Genomic DNA, 9,429 nt, shown 5'->3' on the forward strand with positions numbered 1-9,429 from the left:
CCACCCATATTGCCCAGGGTAATCTCTTTTACTTCAAGTCAACCGATTATAGAGGTTGACCACATCAACAAAAAACCTTCACAGCAGAACCCAGATTAGTGTTTGATTACATAACTGGGTACCATGGCCTAGCCAAGTTGGCACATAAAACTAACCATCACAGTTGGTCATTAAACTAATAAACTGCATTCTTAACCCCTGTCCTATGCTGTCTAGCAATGGTATTTATCTTCAAGCTGATGAAATTTACTGTCTTTTCTGCACCTAGAAAAAATGCAAAAGATTGGTCACTTCACACAAGTAATTGGTCACTTCTATCACGGCAAGCTACGTTTAAACTTTCAAAACCCAATTCTCATATCACTTTCTCCTTTGCTAGCCTCAGCAATAAAATAGGTTCAAAAGAGAATCCAGAAATTAAATTAAGAGGGATGTCCAATAAGGAAGGATGTTCTACCTAAGCCATGGCAGTGCTTTACTAATGCTCCTATTGAAGCATTACAATGACACCCCTCCCAAACCATGCTCTTGTCTCCCCGTGATTCTTGTCTCTCATGTTCCTTGTCTCTCCATGATCCAGAAAAATGTTTAAAGTAGCACGTAATCATCAATGAATGCCAAGTCATTAAAAGGATGAATAAAAGCTCTAAAGGACAGAATTTCTGGCACAAATAAAATGACAGACTTCCCAAATCAGAAGCTTTTAGCCAAAACCGGTTTGGCTCAGTGGATAGAGCGTCAGTTTGTGGACTGAAAGGTCCCAGGTTTGATTCCAGTCAAGGGCATGTACCTTGGTTGCGGGCACATCCCCAATAGGTGGTGTGCAAGAGGCAGCTGATCGATGATTCTCTCACTGATGTTTCTAACTCTCTATCCCTCTCTCTTTCTCTCTGTGAAAAATCAATAAAATATATATTTTTTTAAAAAAGTTTAAAAAGAAAAATACCAAATCAGAAGCTTTTAGCTTTTAGTCCTCTCCTCTAATACAACTGGGTTCCTGAATTGGCTTTAGAGGGTCTCCATGAAACCTTAAAACTCACACACACAATATTGACAGCATGTGCATGTATGAGTTGCTATTTAGAGAAAGTTGAGAACTATCCAATTTCATACTTTCTTGGACAGTCCCAGTTTGTTCCAACTGTAGTTCAACACATTTTAAAAATTGGTTTTACTAGCTCCTTTCACTCTCAAAAGGATTCTGGTTTGTACAAGATTAAAAACCATTGTATAAAGCTTTATTCACCTGTGCACTTTCATGGCCAGGTGAATTCAAGACTTGTGAGGCAAGAAGAAACGGTTTCCTGGCCTATTCCTGCATTGTCATGTGCAGCCAGCATCTCTGCTTTGCACATAGGCTGCTGCAAATTAGGTCAAAGTTACAGCTGGGTAGTAAAGACCTCGCTTCCTTTCTCACTCAAAGCTTCAGACCCCAGACTTGGGCTGTACCCTTGATAGTCGTGGGCCATTGATCATAAATGAAACCAGATCAGCAAAAGAACCAACAACATTCCTGGGAACAACTGAAAATGCATGTCTTGCTGACAGGGCATCAGTAAAAACCAATGCAGTAGCACATTCTTTTAAGGGAGGTGACCTCAGGCTTTTCTTGATGGAAACTTACCTTGATAGATGATGATGATAATGCAACCTGCTGAGTAGGAGAGGAGGGACCAGTGTGAACCATTGTGTATGCTTCTCCCATGGGAGAAAAATATTAGCTATTACAACTGACTTGGAAATTGTTCAGTGATCAACTCTTTGATAAAGATTGATATATTGGAGAAATTACTATAATGAGGTACCATGCTCATATTTTCTAAATCAAAAATTAGGATTCACATGCTAAGAAGCACTCATGAAAGAAAGCTGGGACTGATTCAGATCAACAAGAACCTAGAATTTCCACAGGTACCACATAGAAAAATAAAACACCCATTCTTCCATTCATTCGTGATTTGTAAAAGGCACTAAAAGGAAAACAAAACAAGCAAAAATTAAATTAAAACATAACCCCTACTACTAGATACTACTGGTGAGCTGGCTAGGGAAGATGAAGCCTAGAGAGAGACAAGCTAGATAAATAGCCAAGGTAGAGAGTATCACAAGAATCAGTTTTAAAGATGAAACTATGGGAAGAGCAATGGATATTGAAATACTCAGAAAAGAAGTTATGCAATTGGGGGTACTTTAGAAATAAGCACAATTTGTACAAAGAGGGGCAAAAGGCACACCAGGCAGAGGCACTGTGGAGTTTCATCTTGGTGTACTTCGTCACAGCCCCCCTTAGGGCTTATATAGGTGCTATCCGTGAACCTAAGTATCAGTAAAATGAGGAGAGATATTTTCCTCATTGTCAGAACAAGCTGAAACAGCCCAACTGCCCTGTGCCTGAGGCAGGGAAATCAGGCTCATCGTCTATCTATGTTTCCCAAGGCTCTGAGTAGTTCATCCATCAAGATCCTAAACTCCTCCAACAGGTCTCGAGGCATGTGATTCATGTCATTTCTGATTCACCCAGGGATGACGTCTATCGTTTCCATTGCTCCTGTGGTATTGAGCCCCATAACAACACATTGAAAAGCTTTCTTCTTTAGAGCCCAGAAGAGAGTAACACATCCCACTGATGAAGATTTAAGTTCATAATAAGCGTCTTTGTCGATTGCTGTGACCTGGCATTTCAGGCAGAAGAGTACCTCAAGGCTTATTGTTCAGAAATCAGTGTTTTGTTTTACCCTTCCACATGTTAAAGAATTTTTGGCTTTTACAACATAAGGGCATGATGCCAGAATATGTCTGCAATTTCAGTAATTCAGATCCACAATAAAGAAAATCTGGTCCATTTTACTGGTTCCTCCATCCCATCCTTTTTAGAGATTTTTAGGTCAAAGTTGTGGACTGTAAAGATAATGGTTTCTTGGAAGACCTTGAAACCTAATCTGATGGTTTTCCAAAGTAGTTACTGCTGTCATACCCTAGCGAGTGACCTTTGTGACCAAAAGTGTTCTTTATATGGAAAACATTGATATCTGTTTTGTGTTTAAAAAACAACAACAAAGAAATTCAACTTTGAGGACTGAAACAGTAATGCAACAAATTTTCATGAGAAGGTCAGTGGTAGCCTTTGAAGAGTGTTGAAATCAGATGAGATTCTGGAAGTTCAGATTAAATATAGTTTAAGTTTTTACAAAAAAAAAAAAAAAAAAAAAAAAAAAAAGATATTCTGCAAATTTTAGATCAGTGATTCCAATATGTTTTACTGGTAAATTCCAGAAAAGTAACCACAAGGAGAAAAAAAAACCTGTGAACACAGGAAAAAGAAAATAAGATCACAGCAAATCAAAAAGGGTTCAGTAAGAACATCCAACAGGATTCATTTTCTTTTCCTGTAAGATTAGCAATCTAAAGAATATTTTAAACAGTAATACTTCAAATTTTTTATAAATTTTTAAAAATTTTAGATAAAATTTATTTTACCCCTGTGTTGTTGATGGAGAAATGTAAGCTAGATGCTAATGTAGTTCTACTCAGTTGAACAATGTTACCCAAGAATACTTGCTTCCTGTGAGTGGATTGCCTTAGATGCACTAGAGGTTGGGGGCTGCTCCCAGCCTCAATTTCTTCTGGGCTCAATATTACCGTCCCAGAGGAAGCTTCTTGGCTCCAGTCTTGTGCAGATTGTCTCTGCTATCCCGTTTATGGATGCTCTCACCTCATGAGATAAACTTGATATTAAAATTCCTCCATTACTGTAAGGCTTATGACCTAAGCTGTTGACTATGACCCTGTAATGGGACAGAAGCATATTATACTGAGATCATAAAATATTGATTAGTATAAAAGTGTGCTTATTTTAACAACATATTATATAAATATATTATATTTACCAGAGATGTCAGTAGCTTTCCTCATATAGCTATCATCCTTGAGAGGTTTAGCATTGGTTATGAACAGACAAATGATGTTGCTCATTCTACTATAGTTTTTTCCTTGAGTTGATTTTTCCAAATAGTACGTGAAGTAAGAGGGCTCTTATCTTAAAAGACATTCAAGGAGAGTTTTGTATAAGGATTTTCAATGGTTTGAACTCCAATTACACTTAATTTTAATTGGGATTGTGCATTGAAATTCTAAGTGATGCTTTTGAAAATCTAAGGATACACATTGTGAATTCAATAGCTGCCAGTCACTTGGCTGGTGTGATGTTAAACGCAACATTTTTTTTTTAAGCTTTCTTTCATTTATTTTTTTAAACATATTTTTATTGATTTCAAAGAGGAAGGGAGAGGAAGAGAGATAAAACATCAATGATGAGAGAGGATCATTGATTGGCTGCCTCCTGCATACCCCCACAACCAGGGTTTGTGCCCTGCAGGTCGATGCCCCATCCACTGAGCCAACCCAGCTAGGGCAACATTTTTATGAACTTATGAAGTGCTTCATCACCAGTTCTAGACAATAAGGAAGTTTGCAAAAATATGAACAAAGAATAAAATAAAGATAAGCACTGCAATTGACAAAGCTGTCAGTGGATGGTGGGTACAAAATGGATTGGAGGTGATGGGACATCAAAGATCAAGTGACCCAGCATAATGTAGATGCCATGGTTACAAAAGTGACAACAATCATGACAGAAAGTAATTGGTACTTACTTACATATGATTTCATACATGTTTTATAAGTTAACTGAGGTCAAAATTCCTTTCAGCCAAGGTATTTTCACCTTATACACCCCTAGTTCCCTCCAGCCTCTGCTGAAGAAAGAAGGAAGTGAGGCTAACCCATTCAGATTTGGAAAAAAAAAAAAAAAAAAAAAATCCTCTCATTGGTCTAACATAAGCCAGTGGCTCTCTCAGTTTTCATCCTGCAGCATAGTTAATATCTTGCTCCACCAGCCTCACTGTCATCTCCTCATCACCATCTTGACATTAAAGTGTCAGACAGAGCACCTACCCGCAAACCAATAAACACCTTTACTCCTCATAATAATCTTCATTTTACAGATGATGAATCTGAAATAGAGTTTAGTAATTAAGCCGAGTCACTCAGCTGGTAACAGAAATTCTAATGTAAGCATCTGATTCCAAAGTTAATGTTTTTAACCCCCATACTTTATTGTCCTCTTCCTCCTCAAACCAAAAATCTGAAACCCACCATAATTGTACAGCAGAGATGTAGATGTCTGACTCCCTCTGAACATCCCACCTGACCATGAAGGTTCCCAGGAGACAATAAAGACACAAAAGGCCAATTCGTTCACCTGGAAACTTGGTTCTCAAGTTAGGCTGATTTCCCTAAACCTAAAACTTCCAGTGGGAGGAGCAGTGCTCTAGGCATTCTAACTTTGACTGATATATTTCTTCTATAATTTAGGAGCCCAGAAGTGCAGGCACTAGAAAGTCAGCCCAGTTTGGATGTTGAAATGGAAGATGACCCTAACGAAGTCCATGCTTTCCCTCTCTCCTTAACCATGAAACAGTAACAATAATACCAGGGAAATTTTAATTGAAAATGATTGGAAAATACTTTTCTTATCATAAAAAAAAGACAAAGTGAAGAACAATGGCATAATAGATTCCCATCATGTAAGTGGAAAATTAAAATCTGTAATAGGTATGGGTACAAATTAACTAATAACATGTGCATGGCGGATAGACAGGGTAAGGCATGATGGGAAATGAGATGAAGAATGGAATAACAGAGAGACTTCCTTCACTTTATAACTTTCTGTGTATTTTTTTTTTACCCAAGTGAATGTACTATCTATTAAAAAATCAAACATATTGATGTATTTAAATATATCTTTATTGATTTCAGAGAAGGGAGAGGAAAAGAGACAGAGAAATATCAATGATGAGAGAATCATTGATTGGCTGCCTCCTGCATGTTCCCCACTAGGGATCAAGCCCGCGACCCAGGCATGTGCCTTTTCCAGAATTGAACCTGGGACCCTTCATTCCACAGGCTGACGCTCTAACCACTGAGCCAAACCAGTTAGGGCCAAACACATTGATTTTTAAATCAAATATTACTATCAGAAGTGTTAACATTGATCTCCTCTGGACAGAGAAACCAAAAGGCAGGAAAGTGGTATGTTAGTTTTCTAAGACTGCCATAACCAAGTATCACAAATTGAATGGCTTAAAACAACAAATTTATTCTCTTACAGTTCTGGAAGTGAGAAGTCTAAAGCCAAGGTGTCAGCTGGGCCTTGCTCCCTCTAAAACTCAGGGTAGGACCTTCCTTGCTTCTTCTAATCTTCTAGTGGTGGCTGCCAATCCTTGGCGTTCCTTGGTCTACAGCTATATCACTCCAATCTCTGCCTCCGTCATCACATGGCACTCCCCCTCCCTTTCTGCCCTCAACATACTTGTCATCTGGTGAAGAAAATAGATATAAAGAACTAACCAACTTGGCCAGTGTGGCTCAGTGGTTGAGTGTCAACTTGTAAATAGGGAGGTCCCAGTTGGGGCACATGCCCAGCTTGTGGGCTCAATCTCTAGCCAATCAATGATTCTCTCTCATCATTGATGTTTCTATCTCTCTCTCCCTCTTCCTTCCTCTCTGAAATAAATAAAAATATTTTTTTTTAAAAGAACTAACCAAACACAAAGTAGAATGGTAGTATTCCCCATGCTTTACCAAAAGGGCCTCACTGCACCTGAAGCATGCACAACACCTACACTTATATAAGAGAAATATGCTAATTGACCGTACCTTTACAACACCCATCAGCCAATCAGGAGTGAATATGCAATTAACCCAACAAAGATAGTGGATTAATTTGCATATGCAGGCTGGGAGTGGCCAGGGGCAGGGCGGTGTGGAACACCTGCATTCTGCACTGCCCCAGCTACTCAGGGCCTCTGGGCTGAATGAGAAAGCAGAAAGGCAGCTCAAGCCAGAGTGAAGACGGTGCCTGCAGTCAGGATAAGGAAGGCCCATTTATGCAGGAATCTTCATGCATCGGGCCTCTGGTTACATTATAAACTCCACTGTGAAGACATAGATGCTCAATAAGTAACAATGATCATAGATTCACAGCAAGGGGTTTTAAACATAATTAAAGCAGGGTCAAGTAAAGTTGTAAGAATTATGCTGTAAGAAATCAGGAGAAGAGACAATTGTTTCTGATTAGGAAGATTAAAGAAGCTTTATGAGATGAATTTGTAATATGGGATTTAAAGGATAAGATTGCTTCTTTTTTTTTTTTCTTTTTTTCTTTTTTCCTGAGTGAAAGGAATGGTATTCTAGGCTGAGCAAAGGCCAGGAGGAGTCCTATTAGTCCTATGTGTAATCAAGGAAAGGCAAGAAGATTGGAGCAGAGTCACTTTAGTATAGTAGTTTGTTAGCAGGGGTGTTTGAAAGCACTTAGTGAACAAAAGTCTGGAACAGTAGTTTGGGTTGGATCAAGGAAGACCTTACCTTCCAGGCTAAGAGTTTTAGAAGTTAAACTGTATGAAAAGGAAGCTATTGCATTTTTGTAGAGAGGAGATTGATATAAATAGATCTAAATTTAGGAATATAAATCTAGGCTGCAATAAAATACTTAACATTAATCCAGTGTGGCAGATGAACCAGGTTGAGGATCTAAGGGAAGAAGTTTTGGGTTATTTCATTCCCATAAGAATTATAAAGACACTTTACATTTTCAAAACACTGTGTTTTTATAGTATCCATTATTATATCTAATTCACCCAATATTCCTATGAGATATATATTATTGTGTCCATTTTGCAGATGAGGAAATGAAAATTCACCCATATTAACTGGTTTGCTCACAGCTGAAAACTCTCTTTCCACTAAACCACAGCTAACTCCAAATATGCCCATCTTTATTTTACAGTGAAGATTATTTTCTCAAATGTACTTAGGTTGTGTATAAAAAAATGGGCATATTTGGGAATTTAAAAACTAGTTTCCTTTTTCGGTCATCCTTGTGTCTGAACACACAAACACACCCCCCAAACTTTAACACGAAGATTTAAAATGAAGCAAATGTTAGCAGTCAACTTTTAAACTTTTGAAAATGGTGTCATTAAAGGAATAACAGCCACAATAACAGAGCTACAATAAAACAGTCAATACTAATATGGTGTGAATGAGAAGAATTGTTTGCTGCATTCCCTTAGGAATGTGGGTCAACCTTCTCATGCCTCCCCTTCAGCCTCGTCTGAAACATTAACAAATGGCTTTTGTGTCCCTGTCTGTGTGACTATGGTATGTGACTGGACAAGCTGCTACTTCAGACAAGAAGGGTTTATATATGAAGGGTTATATCTACAGTAGCCTGTCTGACCCACATGGATTGAAATGCTATTTGAGAAGCTCTGTGCAGTCCCACCCCCATCCCTGCGTGGCCTGGTTTAAGGAAGTCACTAACCCCAGCTGACTACTCTGTCCTTCGTTGACAATGAGTCCTAAGCCAGGTTTTCCACTGCATCCCCTAATGTGTTCATTGACTCTTCAGGACTACCCAGAATGTTTGTATGTGGTTAGGGCTTTTTATTTTTTAAACTTTGGTGGAAGGGGAAAGGGAAAGCTCTTTTATTCTTTTTAAATGAAGTCACTTCGCGTAAAGCTATTTTTGTTATTGGTTTCATCCCTCTTTCCTCCTGCAAGCCATCATTTTTTTCTCCCCTTTTACTAAAGTTGCTCAATGATTATCATCATTTCTGCTTTTTTGATTGTCCAGCTATTAGTACATTTCCCAACTTGTCTTATGTTCTACAACTTAAATGTCTTTATATAGTGAAAATTTTGTTTCAAAAATGTCTCCCAAAATCTCACATACTGGGTTCACCAAATTCTTAGGTTAAACTTTGGGCAAGATATCAGAGAGGTAATTACAGTTAGTAAAAACTGAAAACTAAAAGAATAAATTATTTACAATCTTGCAAAGGGATTTTATTGCTTTCTTTATGTATTAAAAGTTGATAACTTAACCACTGCATGAACAAGAGAAAACATGTCTACAAATTCAACAACCATCTCTATATAATTAATAATATGGAATATCATTTTTTTCAAGCCCTCTTCCTTTTAGAGGGGTCAACATTTTATCTAGGCAACTTCATTTTGCAGCTGGAGAAGGGAGGCCAAAAGTCAGTTTTCTGTGCTTCTCCATAATGAACTAATTTTTGAGAATTCACTTTCTTATTTTATGAGGCATAGGGAGTGGGGTTCCTCTCTATATCAAGCCATAAATCAGGAGTATTTTTATCAGTAAAATAATGACAATTTTTAGGACAAGTTAATCATATTAGTGTTTGCTTTTTAACTAACTGCACAAGGCGGCCACAATAGCCAACCTAGTAGTCTTGTTATCAGTGGGGAGCTCTCCCTGTCCCCCACCTGTTGGGTTTCTTGCAATGTCAAGAGAAAATGAATTTTCTTTCTAAAACTAGCATCGGAAAAGTAGTGGTATTT

This window comes from Pipistrellus hanaki (genome assembly GCF_964339955.1).
Source record: "Pipistrellus hanaki genome assembly, chromosome: 2".
Lineage (NCBI taxonomy): Eukaryota > Metazoa > Chordata > Mammalia > Chiroptera > Vespertilionidae > Pipistrellus > Pipistrellus hanaki.